The 24,003-nt window shown below is 43.8% G+C and overlaps 1 long non-coding RNA gene across 1 annotated transcript; it reads left to right on the forward strand.

Moving 5' to 3' along the window:
• The first annotated feature begins 4,292 nt into the window (after window positions 1-4,292).
• LOC143810009 (uncharacterized) lies at window positions 4,293-21,676 on the forward strand. The gene is made up of 3 exons (XR_013222590.1): window positions 4,293-4,359; window positions 6,965-7,065; window positions 21,634-21,676. It is a non-coding gene; the product is annotated as an uncharacterized LOC143810009 (long non-coding RNA).
• Window positions 21,677-24,003: the final 2,327 nt, after the last annotated feature.

A 24,003-nucleotide genomic window follows, 5' to 3' on the forward strand; every position in this document is an offset into this window, starting at 1 on the left:
CAAAAGGGAATTCACTGTGTGCTGTGTCAGCACCTAAATGTAGCATAGAATCCTTAGTTACTAAACAGCTCGAAAATGTAGTGACAAATCCAGGGTTTCTGGCTATTGATTCTCGTAGGAAAATGTGGTCCGTAAAGTTAATATACCTACAGTAATTAACGAACTAAAGGTTTTGTTCCGGTCTTGTGTTTCTTGGCGCAAAAATATATTGTAATGCGTGCACATTTACTTACTGCTGGGTCTGCTCTGAATGACTAATCAGGACACGCAGGCAGATGCAGAGTCCTTACAGTCAGTGATCAATATCGAGGAGGCTTGTGCTATAACACTTCCACAGGATGCGGCACATTTCACTTCACAGGTCCCTGGCCCCTTCTGTTCTTTAACAGCTTCTCCAGCAGGAATTCCCTCACATCCAGACAGGTTTGAATATCGATTCAGTTCAGCTTCAATCTGCCGCTGCTCTTTACTCAGTCAGGTGCTGTCACGAGAGGATGTCACTGTACCCCTCTCCAGCACAGCCTCATACACTCCTCATTCCTGTAGACTCTGCCTGCTTCTTCTTCCTGTCTTTCACTTTTATAAAAACCCTCCTTTTCACATCTTATAGACATATTACAGTCTCCTAACTATGTTCAAACAACAGCGACATCTTGTGGCCAGTTAACAGCATTAACCATAAAGAAACAAATCTATTGACGAGTACAAAAATTATTAAGGAATGAGTACAATTACATTTATCTTCAATTATACCACCCTGGTGAGATGACACACATCTTACAATAGTAACAGTATTAGCTGCAACAGCTGCAGCGGGTGAAAAGACAATTCTGAACCAGGGATGTACAGAGATGAACATCAGACGATGATGGCTGACAAGCATAAGAAGGGAGGGGTTATTCACATCAGAGTTGGACTACAGGGAGGCAAATAAGGCAAACTTAAATTGAATCTGTCACCCCCCAGGACGTATATGATCTATTAATATTGGCATACAGGTAATATAAATGTTAAGCTCGTCCTACCTGTATACCTCATATTAACGGTCTTATTGTTGAGAAATGTTATATTCTGTTTTTATAAAAGAGAAAAACAGCCGCAGTCAAGTCTTTGCGTTTATGTAGAAAGTTTAGTTGCTTTATTCACGTGTACAAGCATCACCAAGTAATTTTCAAAGAAATAGTGACCGCGGACTACAAGGTTAACGTTTCGACCAGGTACGGTCTTTGTCGAAACCTCACTGCAAAACAAATATAATGTATGAGTGTGCTGTACAGATATAAATGTGTACAAATACAAGAAAACAGGTGAAATACATATTGTAGCGTTTCACCCGCTACGGGTCTTGGGGATACTCGCTTGGCAGCAGGATAAACACTTCAGGCACGATATCTCACACATATCAGTCCATATGGTTTATTCAAACTCCGCATAAACCAGACAGGGTACAGTCCATTTCATTACAGCCATGAAACATTAGACAGTTCACGTAGCAGATAGGCTTCTCTGCTGTATATAATAATCCCGTTGTCCGGGGTTACCTCTCAGAAATTCCACTCCTTACACTGACTTCAGGTCAGTCCCAGGTCCTCAACACAGACCGTCCAGATCTACGGTCTCCAGGTGCTTCCAGGACGACTCCACTCCCAGGAGTCTCCAACACCAACCGTCCGTGCTATGTCCAGCACGCAGGCTCTCCAGCCTGGAATGGTCTCTGTGTGCTTCCAGGACGTCCCCACTTGGAACCGTCCAACACACAGGCCATTCTGCAGTGTCCTGCCAGGACACACGGAAGTGTGTCCACCCTGACAGACACTCACACACTCACTCAATCTCTCTCACCATGTGCTACACACACCTCCTTTACATAGGTGAAACCACACCCAGGTACCTGTCACATGGCTAGTCAGGTGAGCGTGACATCACCACAGGTCCTTACACACAAAACCATCTTACGTGTTCAGACACGCCTCTTTGGCTGGGTTTGTAGGTGACTGAACCCACCCATGTCTCTAATCACCTAGAAGCCTTCCCAATGTAAACAAACCCCTCAGCAGTAGATCTGCTTGAGCAAAACATACCCAGGCTTCCATCACAGGGCCACCCACCTCTGCGATACATACCATCCATCATTCACATGACCAGTCGCTATGCTACAATATATACATAAAAAGAAGAAAAAAACAATAACCTCAGGTCAAAAATACAGGAAATTATATACAGCTATCCATACATTTGGTCTGGATTCGTAAAGATCCAAAAAAAGACATATCACAGATTGCCACAGATTAACATAAGCAAATTTAAGTCGGAGTACAGGCAAGTGCAGGGACCATTCCAAAGTACGTATCTATACTGAAACCAACTTAAAAATTAGGTAAAAGCAGGTAGACCGATCAAGCCGCCAATATGGTGTACTGACCTTTTGTAAGGAGAGTAAATAGGAGAAAGAGATGTATAGGAGGAGAGTCCCAAAAGGCTAGAGGGAAAGAGAGGAAAGATCATGGATAAGTACACAGAACATAAATGGTTATATATAAGGGAAAGAACAGTGAGATGCTATGAACAAGTCAAGTGAAATTACCAGCTCCAGGCAGGGTTCAAGAACAGAGTGTCCGTCTCATTGGTGATGCAGTGGCTCATATGGTGGGAAATTGCGCTTTAAATAGAGCGCGCTTATCTTACAATATCCGACGCGCTTCAGTGTGCAGCTCCTGAGCGCTGAAAAAGAGGCTTGACCCGCAGTGATGCGCGCGCATTGTTTCAGCACCTGCGCAATGAGTACCGGGGCCGAAGTCACGTAGTGCGACTGCACGGCAAATAGAAGGTCTGGAGCACGCGTGATGCGTTGCAGTCAGCAGGGCTAAAGAGCGCTTGCGCAGGAGTATGCCCTGGATGTTTTAGTGATGGGCTGTAAAGAGATAAACATCAGACGATGATGGCTGACAAGCATAAGAAGGGAGGGGTTATTCACATCAGAGTTGGACTACAGGGAGGCAAATAAGGCAAACTTAAATTGAATCTGTCACCCCCCAGGATGTATATGACCTATTAATATGGGCACTCAGGTAATAGAAATGTTAAGCTTGTCCTACCTGTATACCTCATATTAACGGTCTTATTGTTGAGAAATGCTATATTCTGTCTTTATGCTAATGATTTCTTCCAGGTTGGGGGGCCTGGAAGAAATCCCTGCCTCCTGTCTTCATTATACTATCACCCCTCTCCCAAGCACATTAGTTATGGCCTCGGAATCCTGTGCCTGCACCTTGCAATCCCTCTACATTGATAAGAGCAAAAGAAGTGATCGCAAGGCAATTGTTATAGTATCAAAATGCAAGACAATTTTATTATTCAAACAAGACATACTGTAGTTAAAAACCATACCACCCAGGTTAGAGGAGACAGACAACCCACCCATTACAATCACCCATAAAAGACGCACAGCTGCAAACAACAAACGGCTACCACGTATATATAGCTCATATTGGGTGGCTATTAATATAACATAGTATGGGAAAAGATGGGCCAATAAACAATCACTTGGACCAACATATTACTTATCCCTATCAATACTAACCACCCATTTCTTCACCCTACTATCCCTATGGGTATATATAATATCCTACAAGACCATGCTTGATATAACGCTTAGGTATAATTAGCTTTGAGGGCCCGTGGTATTGAATGCGGCTGAAACCTACAGCAGCGCGTCCACCCTGACGCGTGTTTCGGACTTCTTTCTCAAGAGGCCTCTACATTACATACCTCTTCCTTCCCTCTGCTGGCACTGGATTTAGGGATCTTCTGCCCAGATTTCTGTGCGCAGGCACAAGATTTTGCCCAGCAATGAGGATTAAGGGAGACATCTTCTACATCTATTAAACAAGGAGGACAGTGACCAGTAGGGTTGAGCGACCTTTACATTTATAGGATCGGGTCGGGTTTCACAAAACGCGACTTTTTCAAAATCCTATTAAAAAGTCGGGGTCGGCCGAAACTCGAAACCCAATGCAGTGCATTGGGTTTCCAATGGTTCCCAGGGTCTGAAGGAGCGGAAACTCTCCTTCAGGCCCTGCGATCCATATATAAGTGTAAAATAAAGAATTAAAATAAAAAATATCGCTATACTTACCATCTGATGCGCCCTGGTACTAAGCGGGAACCTTCCTTCCTTAGAATCAGCCTTCCAGGACCTTGCGGTGACGTCGCGGTGACGTCGCGGCTTGTGATTGGTCGCGCGGCCGCCCATGTGACCGCTCGCGTGACCAATCACAAGCCGCGATGTCACCGTGACGTCACCGAGGGTCCTGGAAGGGCTGATTCTTAGGAAGGAAGGCTGCCGGAAAGAAGCCGAGGGTGAGTATATTCCTATTAGGTATATACTCATCCTCGGACGCGCCCTGCTTCTTGATTTTTGCAAAAAGAACTTTAGAAACTGCCTTAAGGCCCCCTTCACATGTCAGTGTCTCCAGTATATGTGGTGACAGTTTTTTTTCACAAGTACTGGAGACACTTACACATGCACACTCATTATATTGTAATCTATGGGCCTCCGCACATGTCCATGTGATCCACAAGTGAACATGTCCTTTTTTTTCTGGCAGCAAGGACATCAATACATTGTGCACATGGATGACATGAAGTGTGAAAGACTTCCACTACTGGAATAGCAAATTGCCTACTGGAATAGATCAAAGAATAGAAATGACATGTTTAGGAGATAGATAGATAGATAGATAGATAGATAGATAGATAGATAGATAGATAGATAGATAGATAGATAGATAGATAGATAAATAGATAGATAATTATAATTGAGGTTTGGTATTTGCCTGGGGGGCTCTGCACTCACACTCTTTCTTTGTGCTGCTCTAATTCTCTTTCTCCTAGATAAATACTGTAGATGGATAGATGGATAGATAAATAGATGGATAGATAGATAGATAGATAGATAGATAGATAGATAGATAGATAGATAGATATGGTGTAGATGGATAGAAAGATAAATAGTTAGATATGGTATACATAAGTGGATAAATAGATAGAAAGATATCCGTGAAATATATAATTAGTGCCGTGCATGTGTACTTCACTCTAATTGTTTTTAGCTAATAAATAAATAAATGAATGAATGAATGAATGAAAAAAATTATGTAGGTCCCCCCGATTTCTCATAACCAGCAAAACAGGGACAGCTAATATTACCAGGCAGGGAAAGTCCATGGATATTAGGCTCTATCCAGCCTAAAAATACAAGCCCGCAGCCGCCTCAGAATTAACGTATCCATTAAATGTGCTAATTCTGGCGCTATTTTTTCTGCTCTTCCCAATTGCTCTGCTGCAGTGGCAATCAGGGTAATGGTAGTTTGGGTTGATGTGTAAGGAGGTGGTGGAGACCCCCATTTGCCTCCTCTCTTCTATGCACTGGGCACATGCGGCACCGCAATGGTTCCTTCATATTTACACTGTTCTGCTGTGTATTGATGTTGCACACTGTCTTGCCATGTTTCCTATGTAATGTGTAATGCTTTGTACCTCTCATGTCATTGTATATCCTGTGTCATTGCAACTGTATAAAGCTAGGGATAGAAAGGTTTAAGAAAAGGGCCAGTCCAGCCAGCTAACAAAGCAGCAATTTCCTGCTTCTAGAGCAGAACCCAAGCAGTCTTGCACATGGCAGGACGTGGTTCACTGAATGGAGCGGGATATACCCCTGGAGGAAAGTAACTTCCTGCCAAGAACTGCCGAGCAGTGGGAATGGGCACTGGAACTGTGTAACTGCCCACCAAAGGATTGTGTGCTCCCAGGAACCGGATGGAAGCCAACGATGCTGCATATCTGGATAGGGAAAGGGCAGGAAGTGTTATCTCCTTTATCTCATCTGTATTAAAAGTTTGTCAGTGTTCGTACCGAAGTGTGACATGTGGTGCATCCAGAGGGCGCCATTCCAGTGTGGAGAGCAACCGTGTGTCAGAGGTAACTAACCATGTCACAGGGCTGGGACTTTATCTGCCTTTTCATGTCCAGGGGCCATGGTGCTGATTGACTGACCTACTGGACTCACCCATGACTACCACCCCATGCCACCTTGTTACAGATGTCAGCTGTGATTTGTCAAAAATTACATCTGCCATCAATCCCTGGGGTTAGTAATGGAGAGGTTTCTATCAGACACCCCCATTGCTAACCCAGGAATCCAAAAGAACACACACAAAAAAAAACATACTTTATTTGAAAAAAAGACTAGCCCCACCACCACCACACTATCCCTGGTTCACCACTTTATTGGAAAAAAAATCTCATACAGGTCAGCCATAATCCTGGGAATCTGGGCATTGCTAAATGCAGTGCGAGCCAGTGACGCTGAGGGCCGTTGTCGACATTACTCAGCACCTGTGAATAGTTGTAACTTTTTGCTGCTATTCACAGATGCCGGAACTGGATTTAGGGAATGTGAACTAAATTGGAGCTTCGTGGAACATTTCTGCTAATACATTGGTGAATCAGGACAGTCTCTTGTGTTTATTTCTCTCATTTTAAGCTTTTCAGGTATCCATTTCTGGACTACATCGGATTCCCAGGATTACGGTGAACCTGAGTGGGATTTTTTTTCCAATAAAGTGGTGAACCAGGGATAGTGTGGGGGAGTCTTTATTCAAATAATGTAATTTTGTGTGTGTTTTTGGATTACTGGGTTAGCAATGGGGGTGTCTCATAGACATAGACCAACCTCAGGGTTTGGCAGCTGTGTTTTTTGACAAATCAGAGCTGACATCAACACCAAGTAAATTACCCCGGTTCCCATCAGGATAATCGGGAAGAGCAGAGCAAAGCACCAGAATTGGTGCATCTAATGGATGCACCAATTCTGGGGCAGCTGTGGACTGGTATTTTTAGGCTGGGAAGGCGCACATCTTTAACACCTAAACATCTGTCATTTCTATTCTGCATTCTATTCCAGTACGTGTCACACAGATGGTGCATACAGACGGTACACGGATGCCACGCGGATGACACACAAGTGCAGTGCCGTAAATATCAGGACGTGTGAAGGAGCCTAAGGTAAAGTATTCAGGAACAGCAATTTGATTTGTTTTCATATCTTGAATACAATTAAAACCTATTATTTTCTTCTATTTCCCTGACATGAGCCTAATGATTCTGCATGTTCAATCTAACTTATCAAGAATGAAAAAGATTTTCTACTGGTAAACTTTAATGACATATTATAAAGGAGACATAGGTTTGGACCCTGCTGCCAGATCCCCTCTGATGTGACCTTCATAACATATCTTATTCAAATGGCATTAAACTCTATCATTGGAAAACCCTTTCATCTCTGGGAGCCATTCTTAAGAATGTTTTATGTATATGACACTGCCATTTTTTCATTAAGACATTTGCATTCATGCTCTTTGGGTAATGAAAGTGATTCTAATTTGCATGATAAAATATAGGGTAATCTTCTACCGTAAATTATATGAATATTAGGAGTCACTAAGGAACCATATAAAGGCACAAGGCTGTGGGCATTATATTGTACTGCTCAGGTATTGAATAGCCATTATTATTTGATATAAAACAAGCACATCCTTTATATTGTACACCCTGATCCTACTGAAAAAAAGGTATTCTCAGAGGCAAAGTGTCATGAGAAAATGAAAAACTGTTTAATAGTGATCTGTCACCAATGTCAAAAGTTGCCAGCTTTTGCTCTTGTTTAATTAACTGCCAGCTCCCATGAGTAATGTTGCTTTGTTTGTTTGTTTTTTTTTTGTTTTTTTGTAATCCACCTTTTTATTTAGTGCAAATTTGCATTCGCTCTGAGAGTTTCTTTACCCCGCTCTGCATTATTTCCCTGTTGGCCACACCACCCTGGGAAGGACCAGCACTAAATAACTCACATAGCTGGAACTATATGGTGGATTTAAAAAAAAAATAATCAGTTGAACTTGGGATGAGGGGGGTAAAATAAGAACAAAAACGGTCCACTTTAAGAATGGTTACAGGTGCTTTATAATTCAAAATTTTTACATTTAGTGTGTTCTTAAGGTCTTATATCTGATGGTGTGTTTTATTAAATTATTTTATTCTTCTTCATATCACAAACTGTATTAAAAAATAGAAATCTTGCAATTTTCACATTGGCCACTAGGTCTATCCTAAACTCATAGTTCCTGTTTTGTCAAGAAACCTACATGTACATTAGCAGCAATAGACCGATTCAAACCCCATTCCATTATATCAAACCTTCAAATGAGCATGTGATAAGGGAGAGAGGAATGGGGAGCTATGACTTCACTTATTGTGAATGTTGAAGTTAGAAAGGTTAAACGTTGATCAGTAATTTCTCCTTTTTCCAACAAAATTTTCGAAATCAATTTTTTTAGGGCCACATCCCATTTGAAGTGACTTTGAGGGCCTATGTGGCAGACAATATTCAAAAGTGACACCATTTTTAAAACTGCACCCCTCAAAGTGCTCGAAACCACATTCAAGAAGTTTAACCCTTCAAGTGTTTCACAGGAATTAAAGATATTTGGAAGGAAAAAATGAAAATGTTACTCTTTCCCACAAAAATACTGCTTTAGCCCGCCCTAAATTTTGCATTTTCACAAGGGTAACAGGAGAAAATGGACCATACAATTTGTTGTATAATTTCTCCTGAGTACACCAGTACCCCATATGTGGAGGAAAACTACTGTTTAGGTGCACGGCAGAAGGGAAGCAGAAGGGAAGCAGCGGCATTTGACTTTTGGAGTACAAAATTGGCTGGAATTTTATAATGTTTAGTTTTTAGAAAAAAAGAATAATTTTTACATTGCTATATTCCGAGAGCTACAACTTTTTTATTTCTCTGCTGATGTAGCTGTACCCTGGCTTTGTTTTTTGCGGGGCAGGATGATGTTTTCATCGATGCCATTTCTATTTACATAGTTGATAATTTGTTTTTTTTTCGTTTTTTACATCGTTCACTGAAAGGGCTAACTAGTGTTACAGTCTAATTGATCAAGTTGACGCGGTAATACCAAATATGTGCACTTTTTATATTTTTGTTTTTACATATGTAATTATTGGTATAACATTGTTTTCATTTTTATTTTGTGATTTTTAAAAAAATATTTGAACAATTTTTTTTTATTATTTATTTATTTTATTACTTAGTACCTCTAAGAGACTTTGGCTTTCTTTACTCTGATCCCTGGTATAATGCATTGCAATGGACCAGCATTGCAATGCATTATACCTGTCAGTGCAGCACTGACAGAAGCCTGTTAGACCATACTCTTAGCATGGTCTAACAGGCTTGCCATATCCGGCAGACCCAAAGGTTGTCATGACGACCCCCGGGTTGCAATTGCAATGATATTACCTTCTCAATGATGTTGCGGGGGTGGCATTTGGAAAGGCGATGGAGCCCCCTACTAGCCTCCTAAATGTTGTTTCAGGCACCATTCCTGGCAGTGACAGCCGGGTCTCTGCTATTACTTAATCCAAGGTCCATGCGTTGAATGCGTTTCTTTTGAATCTTTCCTGCGCCTCCTGCATTTATGAGTCAAAAAACCCCAGAGTTACTGAAATAGTATGCTCTGTCCTTTTATTGTATTATACTAAAATTACTGTAGATATAGCTATGTATATTTCTTTGTAAAATTTGTTTGTGGATGCCTTATTTGGGCGAGTTATTATGCTTGTAGTATGGAGTGTTTAATTTTATTTCGATATTTTTTCATGTATTTATGTACAGCACATTTACACCATGTATTTATTTTGCAGTCAGGTTTTGACAAAGACCGCCCCTGGTCCAAACGTTAACCTAATTGTCCTCAATCTATATATGTCATTAAGCACCTGGTGATGTCTGTACGCACGAATAAAGAAACAATATTTTTTTCATAATTTTCAAAAATTTGAGTGCGGCTGATTCTCTTATGAATATTTAATCCAAGGTCCAGGCGGCGATCCCGAGGACACTACTTCTGTGCCTGCACGATCCTCATGACTAGAGATGAGCAAATTTGATCAGGTCCCTGCTTATTCGGCAAGCTATAGCGCTTACCGAATAAACTGCAGAGGGAACCTGGATACATGGAGCGCACGGCTGATCAGCTGTCCGGCGATGCAGCTGCAAGTGTCGTGGCTAGGGTTGAGCGAAACGGATCGGACAAATTGAAAAATCGCTGACTTTCGGCAAAGTCAGGTTTCATGAAACCCGACCCGATCCCAGTGTGGGATCGGCCATGCTGTCGGCAAAATCGTGTTTCGTATGACGCTTTCAGCGCCATTTCTCAGCCAATGAAGGAGGACGCAGAGTGTGGGCAGCGTGATGACATAGGTCTCGGTCCCCACCATCTTAGAGAAGGGCATGACATTGATTGGCTTGCTTTCTGTGGCGTCACAGGGGCTATAAAGGGGCTTGCACGCCGACCGCCATCTTACTTCTGCCGATCTGAGCATAGGGAGAGGTTGCTGCAGCTTCGTCAGAAGCAGGAATATACTTAGGGAGGGAAGATTAACCCCCAAACCGCTTGTGCTGTAGCGATTTCCACTGTCCAACACCACCTTTTTTTTGCAGGGTCAGTGGAGGCTAGATTTTTGTGCATCAGCTCTGTAGCTTATTAGGCTGCCTTATAAGGCTCCCTGATAACTGCATTGCTGTTTGTACGCTGCTGTGCAAACTAACTGCTTTTTTAAAAGCAAAAATCCTGTTGCTCCTTTCTGCACAGTTCTATTGTTTATTTGTCCACACTTTTGTGTGCAGCAGTCCTTTTTATTGCTGGCAGCCAGCAATACTTGTCCTGAGATCATTGTAGGGAGATTGTTATTGTAGCACAGTCCCTTTTTTTATATATATATATCTTCCAGCCACGTTCTGCCACTTACATTGTGTAGTGTAATACAGTGGGCCTGGTTTTTGCAGCAGTCTCCCACCCAAAAAAGGGAGATTTAAATTGCCACTAAGTGGATCTGCGTCAGTTCTGTTTGTCGTATATCTGCCAGCCACTTTCTGCCACTTACATTGTGTAGTGTAATACAGTGGGCCTGCGTTTGGGTGCAGTGTCACCCCCAAAAAAGGGAGATTTAAATTGCCACTAAGTGGATCTGCGTCAGTTCTGTTTGTCGTATATCTGCCAGCCACGTTCTGCCACTTACATTGTGTAGTGTAATACACAGGGCCTGAGTTTGGGTGCAGTCTCCCCCCAAAAAAGGGAGATTTAAATTCTCAACAAGTTTATATACACCTTCTACCTTGTTTTACAGTGCCATATAACGGTTGTTAGTTTGGTTACATTTTCCCAAAAATGAGGAACTCTGGTGGAAGAGGCCGTGGGCGGTCATTGCCAGCTGGTAATGATGATGGTGGTGGTGGTGGAGAATCTGGTGGTAGTGGGAAAAGCAAAATAGCACCTAAGGCTCGAGTTGTTCAGACAGCGTCATTGTCTGGCTACACAAGGCCTCGAAGGCTCCCTTATCTGGGAGTAGGAAAACCGCTTTTAAAGCCGGAGCAGCAGGAACAAGTTTTGGCTTTCATTGCTGACACAGCCTCTAGCTCTTTCGCCTCATCTTCAGAAAGTTTGAAATATAAAAGTCGTCAGTGGATGCTCCCGGTCAGGTGTCCTTCACCCAAAGCAAAAGTGAAGGATGCGGCAGGTGACACTACAGTTTACTCCATGGAGCTCTTTACACGTACCGTGCCAGGGTTAGAAAGGGAAATGGTTAATAATAATAATCTTTATTTTTATATAGCGCTAACATATTCCGCAGCGCTTTACAGGTTGCACACACATTATTGACACTGTCCCCGTTGGGGCTCACAATCTAAATTCCCTATCAGTATGTCTTTGGAATGTGGGAGGAAACCAGAGTACCCGGAGGAAACCCACACAAACACAGAGAGAACATACAAACTCTTTGCAGATGTTGTCCTTAGTGGGGCTTGAACCCAGGACTCCAGCGCTGCAAGGCTGCTGTGCTATCCACTGCGCCACCGTGCTGCCCATGGTTAACAGCCCATTACAAGATGAATCGGACATGGAGTGCACAGATGCACAGCCACAGCTAGATTATTATGCTGTTCCATTGACTCAGATCACTACATTGCCCTCGCAGTGTACTGAGCCAGAATGTGACCCTGATGAGACTATGGTGCCCCGTCCCGAACGCTATAGCACCTTACACGGTGACACAGAGGAAGGTGCACATGACATTGAAGAGGAGGTGATAGATGACCCAGTTGTTAACCCAGATTGGCAGCCATTGGGGGATCCAGGTGCCACTGGCAGTAGCTCTGAAGCGGAGGAGGATGATCCGCAGCAGGCATCTACATCGCAACAGGTTTCATCTGGCAGGCCCGTATCTGGCCAAAAACGTTTGACAAAACCAAAAACACATTTAGGACAGCGTGGCCATCTGGTTAAAGTAGCACAGCGTGCAATGCCTGAAAAGGTAGTGCAGTGTGGGAGTTTTTTAACCAAGATACGAATGATCAGTGCAAAGTTATCTGTAAGAAATGCTCAAAGACCTTTAGCAGAGGGAAGAATGTCCAAAATTTAAATACAACGTGCATGCATAGGCATTTAACCAGCATGCACTTGCAAGCCTGGACTAACTACCAAACGTCCCATACCGTTGGTGCACCCGCTCAGAATGAAGGTAGTCAGCAACGCTACATTGCTTCCCTCACTGTAAGCCCACCAGTTAGGACACCACCAGCAGCAAATGTGGAGGTATCGTCGCAAGGCCAAAGCAGTCAGGGAATCACAAGGTTATTGTTAGGAAACACTGTATGTAGGCCAACATCGAGAATACCATCACCAACCCTCTCTCAATCCGCCATGTCCACCGCCGCTAGTTCCACCATATGCAGCTCTCCAGTCCAGCTCACCCTACAAGAGACTCTCATTAGGAAAAGGAAGTACTCATCCTCTCATCCGTGTACACAGGGTTTGAACGCCCACATTGCTAGACTAATCTCGTTAGAGATGATGCCCTACCGGTTGGTTGAAAGCAAAGCTTTCAAAGCCCTGAAGGCCTACGCAGTACCATGCTATGACCTACCCAGTCAACACTTCTTTGCGAGAAAAGCCATTCCAGCCCTCCACCAGCATGTCAAAGACCGCATTGTCCATGCACTCAGGCAATCAGTCAGTAGAAAGGTGCACCACACAACAGATGCATGGACCAGTAGGCATGGCCAGGGACATTACGTGTCCATCACGGCGCACTGGGTTAATGTGGTGGATGCAGGGTCCACAGGGGACAGCCATAGTGGGACAGTTCTGCCTAGCCCACGGTCTAGGAAACAGTTGGCAGTAGGCGTTCGACACCCCTCCTCTTCCTCCTCCTCCTCCAGAAGCGAAAGCTCATCCACAGAGCGCAGTCGCCCTACCACTCCATCCGCAGCTGCCACTGTTGCACACGAGGTGTCACATTATGGAACAGCTAGTGGTAAGCGTCAGCAGGCTGTGTTGGAAATGAAGTGTTTGGGTGACAACAGACACACCGCCGAAGTACTGGCCGAGTACTTGCAGCAATAAACTCAGTCATGGCTGGGCAGTGTACATCTTGAGGCAGGCAAGGTAGTCAGTGATAACGGAAGGAATTTTATGGCTGCCATAGCCCTTTAAGGAACTGAAACACATACCTTGCCTGGCTCACACCTTGAACCTGGTGGTGCAGTGCTTCCTGAAAAGTTATCCGGGGTTACCAGCCCTGCTCCTGAAGGTGCGAAGACTTTGCTCGCACATCCGCCGGTCGCCCGTACACTCCAGCCGTATGCAGAACCATCAGCGATCTGAAGCTTCCCCAGCACCGCCTTATAATCAACGTTGAAACAAGGTGGAACTCCACACTGCACATGCTTCAGAGGCTATGCGAACAGAGGCGTGCTGTAATGTATTTGTGGGAGGATACACATACACGGGCAGGCAGTTGGATGGCAGACATGGAGTTGTCAGGTGTGCAGTGGTCGAAGCTACAAGGCCTCTGTCAAGTCCTTCAGTGTTTTTGAGGAATGCACATGGCTGGTAAGTGCAGACGACGCCATCATAAGGATGAGCATCCCACTAATGCGTCTGCTGATGCAAAGTTTGACGCACATTAAGGAGCAGGCGTCTGCAGCCGAGGATGAGGGAAGCCTTGATGACAGTCAGTCATTGTCTGCTCAGGGAACTCTCCTGGACGAGGTGGCGGATGAAGAGGAGGAGGAGGAGGATGATGGGGATGAATATTTATGGGAGGAGGATGCTTCTCAGGGGGCAATAGAAACTGGTGGCGTTGCAAGGTCAGGTACAGGGTTTTTGCGGGAGACAAGTGATGTTGATTTGCAAGAAAGTGCTCCTCAACCCAGCAAAAGCAGTGAATTGACACCTGGAACATTGGCCCACATGGCTGATTATGCCTTGCGTATCCTAAAAAGGGACCCCCGCATTATAAAAATGATGACCGATGACGATTACTGGTTGGCCTGCCTCCTGGATCCATGCTATAAAGGGAAATTACAAAATATCATGCCGCATGAGAACCTTGAGCAAATATTGGCTACCAAACAAGCAACTCTTGTAGACCGTTTGGTTCAGGCATTCCCAGCACACAGCGACAGTGATGGTTCTCACTCGAGCTGCAGGGGGCAACATGGCAGAGGTGTTAGAGGTGCACAAATCAGAAGTGGCATTAGACAGAGGGGTTTTATGACCAGGTTGTGCAATGACCGCAGACACGACAGGTACTGCTGCATCAATTCAAAGTGACAGGAGACAACATTTGTCCAGTATTGTTACGAACTATTTTTCCTCCCTTATCGATGTTCTCCCTCACACATCATTCCTCTTTGATTACTGGGCATCTAAAATAGACACTTGGCCTGAATTGGCAGAATATGCATTACAGGAGCTCGCTTGCCCAGCTGTTAGAGTGCTATCAGAAAGAGTCTTCAGTGCTGCTGGTTCAATACTGACCGAAAAAAGGACTCATCTGGCTCCCCAAAATGTTGATGATCTAACCTTCATTAAAATGAACCAATCATGGATTTCTAATTATTTTGCCCCACCTTCCCCTGCTGACACGTAGCTTGCCTGAAAACTGTCTTGCTTTTGGTCTCCTCTTACTGACTGCTCCAATTTCTCCATTTGCAGCTGCTGAATGTCCACCATAGGCCATTTTTTTACCTCCCTAAATGGGCTGACTCCCCCCACAGGGCCGTGGTCACCACCTAGCGCAAGCACCCGTGCGAGTGCCGTTTGCCTGGACAGGTGGGTGTGCCCACTCTTGGGCGACGGCACTGGCACAGGGTCCCTCATAGTACAATGAAGTGTCTCTGACGGTGGTGGTGCACAACCAACGTCAGACACACCGTCGTAATATGAGGGGCCCTGTGCCAGTACCACCGCCCACGAGAGAGTGTTCCCCCCTGGTCGAACAGTGCTCTACCACTTGCAATACTTACCTCTCCCTGCTCCACCACAGTGTAGTCTGTGCTGATAAATCCTTCAATGGCACTGCCAATACAAATTTGTTGAAATGATAGATGATAGTTAAAATATACAGGGGCCCTGGCCTCCATTTAGACCATTTAATACTTTGCGCCAACTACCACTTTCTGCTACTCAGCAGAGGAGCCCACCCCTGTTTGTAGCTATGCTACCTGTTTATTGTTGAAAAAAAATTTGGCAGACATTTACCTCACTATATTATTTTGGCCTACTAACTGTGTCAGCCACTCCTTACAGTTGTCCTCCACTGAACAAAGCTATGCCGCCAGTTTACTACTGTTACCAATTTTGAACTGCATTTAGCCTACTTACTTTTTTGGGCCTACTAACTGTGTCTGCCACTCCTTACAATTGTCCTCCTCTGAACAACGCTATGCTGCCAGTTCACTCCTGTAACCCGTTTTGAACTGCATTGAGCCTACTTGTTTATTGTAGGCCTACTAAGTCTGTCTGCGCCACTCCTTACAATTGTCCTCCGCTGAACAACGCTATGCCACCAGTTCACTCCTGTAAACCGTTTGGAACTGCATTGAGCCTACTTTTTTATTTTAGGCCTACTACGTGTGTCTGTCTGTGCCACTCCTTACAATTGTCCTCCGCTGAACAACGCTATGCCGCCAGTTCACTCCTGTAACCTGTTTTGAACTGCATTGAGCCTACTTTTTTATTTTAGGCCTACTACCTGCCTACTACCTGTGTCTGTCTGCACCACTCAATACACCTGTCCTCCATTGAAAAAAGCTATGCCGCCTGTTTACTCCTGTTTCGAATATTAAACTGCATTTGGCCTACTTGTTTGGTTGGGCCTACTCACGCTGTCTGCCGCTGCTTGTTGTTCTCCTCCACTGAACAAAGCTGAGCTTCAATTTTCAGCCTATATCAAATATTAAACTGCATTTGGGCTACTTGTTTGGTTGGGCCTACTAACGCTGTCTGCCGCTGCTTGTTGTTCTCCACTGAACAAAGCTGAGCTTCAATTTTCAGCCTATATCAAATATTAAACTGCATTTGGCCTACTTGTTTGGTTGGGCCTACTAACGCTGTCTGCCGCTGCTTTATGTTCTCCTCCACTGAACAAAGCTGAGCTTCAATTTTCAGCCTATATCAAATATTAAACTGCATTTGGCCTACTTGTTTGGTTGGGCCTACTAACGGTGTCTGCTGCTCCTTGTTGTTCTCCTCCACTGAACAAAGCTGAGCCGCCTGTTTACTCCTATTACCCATTTTGAACTGCATTTGGCCCACTTTATTACTTGGCCCTACTAACTGTGTCTGCCACTCCTTACAGTTGTCCTCCGATGAACAAAGCAATGCCTCCTGGTTAGTCCTGTTACCAATTTTGAACTGCATTTAGCCTACTTACTTTTTTGGGCCTACTAACTGTGTCTGCCACTCCTTACAATTGTCCTCAGCTGAACAAAGCTATTCCGCCAGTTTACTCCTGTTACCAATTTTGAACTGCATTTAGCCTACTTACTTTTTTGGGCCTACTAACTGTGCCTGCCACTCCTTACAATTGTCCTCCGCTGAACAAAGCTATGCCGCCAGTGTACTCCTGTTACCAATTTTGAACTGCATTTAGCCTACGTATTTTTTGGGGCCTACTCACTGTGTCTGCCACTCCTTACAATTGTCCTCAGCTGAACAAAGCTATTCCGCCAGTTTACTCCTGTTACCAATTTTGAACTGCATTTAGCCTACTTACTTTTTTGGGCCTACTAACTGTGCCTGCCACTCCTTACAATTGTCCTCTGCTGAACAAAGCTATGCCGCCAGTTTACTCCTGTAACCAATTTTGAACTGCATTTAGCCCACTTTATTATTTGGGCCTATATCTGTGTTTCCTCCTCATCCTGCCCATTGCCAGCCACTGCTAGATGAGTCTGCTGGTACATTGACCCAGACCACTACATTCCCCTTGCACTCTACACAGCCAGAATCTGACCCTGCTGAAAGTCAGGTTCCCCTTCCCGCATACTATACCACCTTATACGGGGACAATCAGGAAGGTGCAGATGAAAGTGCAGGATCCTTCATCAGGTGGGGGGGCATACTCGTTGGCAACGTCAGTGGTACAGGGCCCCTCATAGTACGCAAAAGTGTCTCCGCCGGTGGGAGGCACCCCCGCCGACAAACACACCGCCGTACTTTGAGGGGCTCTGTGCCAGTGCCAATGCGAACGAGTGGGCCCCCCCTGCTTGCTCAGGATCACAGCACTTGCAAAGTTGAAATACTTACCTCTCCCTGCTCTACCGCCGTGGCATAGTCTGCGTTTCCTTGGCCCACGAAAAACTTGAACCAGCCCTACCCCCCCCCCCCACACACAACTTTAGCCAAATGACCCCCAATTTTCAATGCCTAACTATTATTATAAAGTAAATTAAGATTGACAAGCTTCAATAATAAGAATTGATGTTTTTGGCATTAAAATAGGCACTGTAGGTGTTTTCCTGTCCTCCACTCTCTGCCGACTTTGATTCCCCATTGACTTGCATTGGGTTTCGTGTTTCAGTCGGCCCCCGACTTTTCGCAATAATCGGCCGATTTCACCCGACCCGACTTTTGACAAAGTCGGGTTTCGTGAAACCCGACTCGATCCTAAAAAAGTAAAAGTCGCTCAACTCTAGTCGTGGCTGAGTCACAGTCACAACACATCCATGGAGAGCCCAGCACACTGGTTCTCCATACATGTGTTGTGACTGTGACACAGCCGCAACACATGCAGCTGTGGTTCCGGACAGCTGATCAGCCGGCGCGCTCCATGTATTCAGGTTCCTTCTGCATCTTATTCGGTAAGTGCTATAGTTTGCCGAATAAGCAGAGACCCGATCAAATTTGCTCATCTCTACTCATGACGTAAGTTTACATCATAGGTCACAAATTCTTGATGATGACTTAAACTGATGTCAAAAGGGGTTAAACAAATTGTCTTTTTCTGATGATACATCCCATTTAAAGAGTATCTAAGCTTTCCTGACACATCTGTTTTAATGAATAGCTAGTGTTTATCATGAAAGACAATGCTGTATCATCTTTTCTTAGAACTCTGGATTCTGTAATTCCTCTGTTATTCCCCCTGGAAATGTATGAATTATCCAATTAATACTGACATCATTATAGAATATTTTAGGAAAGTGTGCTGTTGCCAAGAGATTCCTGTGTTGAAAAAAGATGCCTCAGCATTGAGATTTCTTAGGCAGGACTAGCATCACCACCCAGCACACACTGGCAAGTGCCGGGTCCATGGACAGATGGGGGTCCCACTTGCCATCAAGGACACATAGTGCCTTAAACTGTTTCAAATATTCACCTCTAGCCATTCCCAGCTGCTCCGGTCACCTTAGCATCTTCTGACTCTCTGTGACGTTTTAATGCAGAGGCAAGCTAATGTCACTATAGATCAGAGCAGCGGAGACTGGAGCAGTGGGGAATGTGGAGAGGTGAGTATATTATTATTTATTTTTTTATGCATGGAACACTATATGCACGATACTGTATGGAGCACTATGTAGGACCACGATACTGTGTGTAGCAAAATATTGGGCCAACTATACTGTATGTAGCAATATATAGGGCCCATTTTACTGTATGGAGCAATATATAGTGCCTATTATACTGTATGGAACACTATGTGGAACCATTATAACGTATGGAGCAACATGTGGGGCAATTATGCTGTATGGAACACTATATGGGCCCATTATACTGTATGTACCACTCTATGGGGCCCATTATACTGTATAGAGAGCTATGTGGGGCCATTATACTGTATGGAGCAATATCTGGGGCAATTATATTGCATGGAGCACTATATGGGGCCATTATACTGTATGGTGCAAATATGGGTTCCATTATACTATATTGAGCACTATGTGGGGCCATTATACTGTATGGAGCACTATGTGGGACTATTATACTGTATGTAGCACTATATGGGGCCATTATACTGTATGGAACATTATGTTGAGCCATTACACTGTATGGAGAAATATATGGGGGACATTATACTGTATTCAGCACGATATGGGCCATTATAATGTTCGAAGCAATATGTGGGGCAAGTATACTGTATTGAATAATATAAGGGGTCCATTAAAATCTATGCAACACTATGTGGGGCCATTATACTTTACGGAGCGATATTTGGGGCACATAATACTGTATGTAGCACTGTCTGGGGTGATTATACTGTATGGAGTAATATATGGGGTCCATTATACTGTATGAAGAACTGTGTGAGATTATTATACTATACGGCGCGCTACATGGGGCGCATTATACTGTATGGAGGACTATGTGGAGCACAATATACTGTATGGAGGACTATGTGGTGCCCATAAGACCATATGGAAGACTATATGGTGCCCAAAGTACTGTACGAAAGGACTATGTGCTGCCCATAAAACTGTATGGAGGGGTATGTGATGCCCATAATACTGTATGGAGGACTATACTGTCTGGTCTAAAATAAAAAGTCTGCAGTCACTCTGAGTGCTGTGTGCTGCGAGGATTCACCAGTTTCTGAGTTATTGTAGAATTTATCATAAATATTACTCATGTTGTAATGTAAGAAGTAAGGGAGATATTTGGCATTGTACTAAACCTATAATTCTCTGCCGTATCTGCACATCATGAATTGTGGTATGTGTTAAAGGGGCCCACTGAGACTCTTTCGCTCGGGGCCCACGAAAACTTGGAGCCGGCCCTGTTCATGGGGTATATAAAACAGTAATCTGAACTAATGAGTCCCATTTAAAGAATGAGGGAACACTCCTGTCAGTCAGTCGGTGGTTGGTACAGGAGAAATGGAGCACCCCCCAAGGGCTAGAGGTACTCAGTACCAGGTCCTTCGGTTCTCAGGGGGATGTCACGGTGGCTGACCCGGTCCGTGGCCCTTGGGATGTCCGAGTTAAAGGGAAAGGTCTTTAAAGGGATATGTTTGTGATGCCACCTGTGGTATTCGGTCAGGGTGACCGACGCTGCTTTAAGGGGTCCGCTGGGGTGATGTTATAGCAGCTAGATGGTATACCTTCCCACGGGTGAAGTATGTCCCCAGGGCTTCCCAATGTGTAGATGGTGGATGGTGAGAGGCGCAGTGAAGAACGAGGATACAAGGTTGCAGTCTCTTTACCTTTACTGAAGGCTTCAGCATCCACAGTCCAGAGCACCAGACCACAGGGCAGGCAGAGTCCGGCTGGTTTGGTGGCAAGTCCAGAGTTCCCATGTCCAAGTGGAAATCAGTAGCCTTCCTCTAGCGCTGCAGTGTTGTAGTCCCTTCTCATAAGGTCCTTACAGATGTTATAGATGTTATGTCTCTCTCTCTCTGTCCCCCAGATGGATAGGACAAACCCGTATGACTGGTGGCTTGAGGCTGTTTGTAGGGACTCTAGCATGCCCCGGCCTCTGAGGGGTGCCACCGTGCCTCTTGGGTGTAGATGCGGACAGGTAACTTGCAATTAGCTGTCGTGCCAGTCTCTGAAGTAAAGCGTAGAGATTCTTACTCCCTCGGTATTCTGGCTACCGGATTTCTGCGCCTCAGAAGGAGGCAGCCTGCTCCTGGCTGATCTCCCTCTTATATCCTCTCCTTTGCTTTGCTTTCCTTCACACTTGCTGCAATGTGTTCTGCTTTCTATCCGTCTGTTTCCTAGGAGCTGCAGCACTTCATGCCACAGGGCTCCTATGCTTCCTCTCCCTCTGTCTTCCTGACAGGAACTGAACCCTTTCCCTCCAGATCAGGATGTTCTTATAGGGGAGTTCACCTTAAACAGGCTTAGAGCTCCCCCTTCTGGTTTGAAGTGTGAACATGTTGCATGCATTGTGTTACCTGACAAAGAGTTCTCCTTCATTGCCTCCAAACGTAACACCACTCCCCCATAGAGGAGAATGATATTCCTGCAACGACCAGGACCCTGGGGCGCTGCAGAAAGAACTGCCTAAAAAAAATCAATATGTGCTGAGAGATAAATAATGCCTGTATCACACTACTCATTTCTGTATAATTCTCAGAGTCTGACACCTCAGTGTAATCTGAATGTTACTTACTGATATGCTGATTGAAAATGATCATTAACTCCTTCCCGGTATCTGCCGTAAGTAATTAGCTTAGCCAGTCTCACCACTTTGTACTCTTTTCGCCCAGCCACAGGGTAAGTCATCCAGCAAAATGCAAACCTGCAGAAAACCCAGTATCTCGAAAGAAAGGGAAGAACAACTAAAGTGTACAGTAGGCAAGTGCATTGATTTATTTCAGTAGGTTTTTATCAGTTACTCCCTACTGCCCTCTATGTGGATTTTAACACATTACAGACAAAAGCGGGTACATATTTCTGTTCCGCTTAAAGATTTCTAAATTCATCTTTACAGATTTTATCGTATATAGTGTAAAATGACTCTTTTTATTATTTTCAGGTAAACATTTTGAACAACTAGCCTTAAGATGAACCCAGCAATAATAACGAATTCCTTTGTGTCCATGAAGGTCCAGGATAAAAGGCGCAGTTATATTAGTAAGGCAAATTCCATCTATTATAATGGTAAATTGCCTTTCAAGTGTGTATAGAAAATGATCAGTCATCATAAATTACATTTTGTGCCCACAGCTCATTTTCCAGTCCCTTTTGCATTGATAGCTGCTTACTGATGCAACTGTCTCCATTCTCCCATTATACCTATGGCCTTGGTAGTTGGAGGTCACGGCACAGAAACGCACTGCAGTTTACATGCATGCCTCATGTGTCATAGGACTGTTTCCAATTTATGACCAGCCTTGCCAGTTTTGATACATTGTTGCATATCTTTTTTAACGAATATACCGTTGAACGTATTTCGCCTATGGACTGAAATCAGAATTAACACAGAAGCTCCAGTAATTGAGTTAGTGTGTCTTTATTCAGTACCTAGGCTAATTCAGCCTCTCATCTCTCCGCGATCTGCAGCCATGAAGTGTCTTTGTGTAACAGTGACAGGAGAGAAGGCAGGGGCTTTTCATCATTCTATTTATAGGCGCACAAAAGGAGATAAGGTCGTAAGACAAAAACATTTTAAAGGACATTTCTCTAGAGGTTAAACGTCTGTTTTTTTTTATTATTATTATTTTCCTTTTTTTTTCACTACACAAGTGGTTTTCTTGCCGTGTTTGTAAATTGCTGCAAAAAGCAAATGTATTAAATGCGATAATAAAAAAATGATAACTATGCTTTTTCATCTGTTATGAACTATGGATGGAGTGAGTTTGTATTAATAATTAAGGCGCAGAAAGGAAAGATGCAAAAGATTAAATGAAAGTGATGTGTCCATTAAAAAATATACACTGCGCCGTGATTGTGCATTCTTATAAAGCACTCCGGGATGTTCTACTAATTGGATCGCTTGATTGGCTGAACATTGTAAAAATCTAGCGATGTGAATAGAGCATTAGAGAGACCTTTTAACAGCAGCACTATTCATTTGAAGCTCGGCAGAAGGACGATTTTCTGAATGATAAGTTTAACAAAAAGGCTTAACAAACTACCTTGGGCTAAAACTGCTGGAAATAGTTTTCTGTCAATGATGTGACCAAAACACTATGACCACAGAGACTTGAGACAGCCATGGGCTCAGTGAGGCAAGGATGAGTCATTTTATCTCTGCGTGCCACGTTTAGTCATCTGTAATTAGGTTAGAATAACACCATCCTTCAGTCATCTTCAGTTTGAAAAACACAATAAAGGTTAGACATCTGAAGTTATGCATCCATTATATTTCAGTTTCACATCCTGTTGCCCCGCTTGGATTTTTTGCCGTAATTTAATTCATTGTTAGTAAATGTATACACAAGTTATAGAATAATAGCTTTAAGTGCATACGAACAAAATACAGTAGGTGCTAATTGGGTATAGAAGAGATGTTGAATTTCTTACATATTTACATATCATTTTGCTTAGGATAAGGCTTGCTGGTAAATTGGCATAACATTTCTATTGCTCTAAAAAAGCTTTTTAGATCCTCATACTAATTAGAGTACATGGAAGGGCATGCGAGACAAAAAAACTAAATTGGGATTGCTGCTGGTGCTGATTCATGATATCACATCTGGATGGATATTGTCACAGGGAGAAAGAGAAAATATCAGAAATAGCCTTGGCACCAAGGACTGCTGCAAACTATTGCCATGCTACCAAGGATGAAGATCTCCCAGGTCATTACCTAAATATACACTTTAATTTTAATAGATGTACGTAGACTTGAATCAATACTATAAATATGGTTCAGAGGACAGCACACTGGCTTAGTGGTTAGAATCCCACCAAGGACAACATCTGCAAGGTGTTTGTATGTTCTCCACATGTTTGTGGTTTGTGGGTGCTCCCGTTTCCTCTCACACTCCAAAGACCTACTGCTAGGGAATTTAGATTGTGTGCCCCAATGATGAGGATGTCTTTAATGTGTTGTGGAAATTAATTATGTGAATTAATTCCTTGTAAGATGGCCGCCGGACAGGTCCTTGAGGGGAGATATGTGTCATTACGGT

The sequence above is a fragment of the Ranitomeya variabilis genome, chromosome 2 (genome assembly GCF_051348905.1).
Source record: "Ranitomeya variabilis isolate aRanVar5 chromosome 2, aRanVar5.hap1, whole genome shotgun sequence".
NCBI lineage: Eukaryota > Metazoa > Chordata > Amphibia > Anura > Dendrobatidae > Ranitomeya > Ranitomeya variabilis.